Genomic DNA, 640 nt, shown 5'->3' on the forward strand with positions numbered 1-640 from the left:
AAGGGAAGGGAAGGGAAGGGAAAGAAAGGGAAGGGAAGGGAAGGGAAGGGAAGGGAAGGAAAGGAAAGGAAAGGAAAGGAAAGGAAAGGAAAGGAAAGGAAAGGAAAGGAAAGGAAAGGAAAGGAAAGGAAAGGAAAGGAAAGGAAAGGAAAGGAAGACTAAATTTAGGATTCATGAGGTTTTGACCAAAAAATTAGCACATGTGCTTTATAAAAGACTAGTTTTTTTCTTTTGGCACCTTGTTTAATATCTAAATCATTTGTTGTGAAATATAAGAATGCTCTCTTCTTTTTTTTTATGTGTCTTCCTTTCGATTCCTCTCCCCTACTGTGTACTTACCCATTTCGCTTCATGCCTCATTAGGGTGCCAAGTCTAAACAGCCAGCTGGATGTGCCTGGCCTGTGTAAGAGCATCCCTGCATCATTGTTCTGATCGCTAACGCTGCTCCCTCTCTCCCCTTTGAAGCTGCTCCAAAGGAACTTTATCCCTCTGTTCCAGCTGCCATTTCATTAAACCCTTGCTTCACAGGATTTTCCACAACCATTGACACATCAGAGCTACGATGTAGCCATTAAAATAATGAAGGGGGGGGGGGGGGGCGAGGGGGGCAGGACTGAAGAAAAAAATTAGAAAATGGAA

This window comes from Pygoscelis adeliae, unplaced genomic scaffold (assembly GCF_000699105.1).
Source record: "Pygoscelis adeliae isolate BGI_AS28 unplaced genomic scaffold, ASM69910v1 Scaffold68, whole genome shotgun sequence".
NCBI lineage: Eukaryota > Metazoa > Chordata > Aves > Sphenisciformes > Spheniscidae > Pygoscelis > Pygoscelis adeliae.